Source organism: Sinocyclocheilus grahami, unplaced genomic scaffold (assembly GCF_001515645.1).
Source record: "Sinocyclocheilus grahami isolate Dianchi unplaced genomic scaffold, SAMN03320097.WGS_v1.1 scaffold4270.1, whole genome shotgun sequence".
Taxonomy (NCBI): Eukaryota; Metazoa; Chordata; class Actinopteri; order Cypriniformes; family Cyprinidae; genus Sinocyclocheilus; species Sinocyclocheilus grahami.
Genome location: NW_015509240.1, coordinates 10,762 through 10,969, shown reverse-complemented (window position 1 = coordinate 10,969; position 208 = coordinate 10,762).

Below are 208 nucleotides of genomic sequence, written 5' to 3'. Positions count from 1 at the left end.
AGATAGATAGATAGATAGATAGATAGAGAGATAGAAATAGATAGAGAGATAGATAGAGAGATAGAAATAGATAGATAGATAGATAGAGAAATAGAGAGATAGAAATAGATAGATAGATAGATAGATAGATAGATAGATAGATAGATAGATAGATAGATAGATAGATAGAGAGATAGAAATAGATAGATAGATAGATAGACAGATAGAG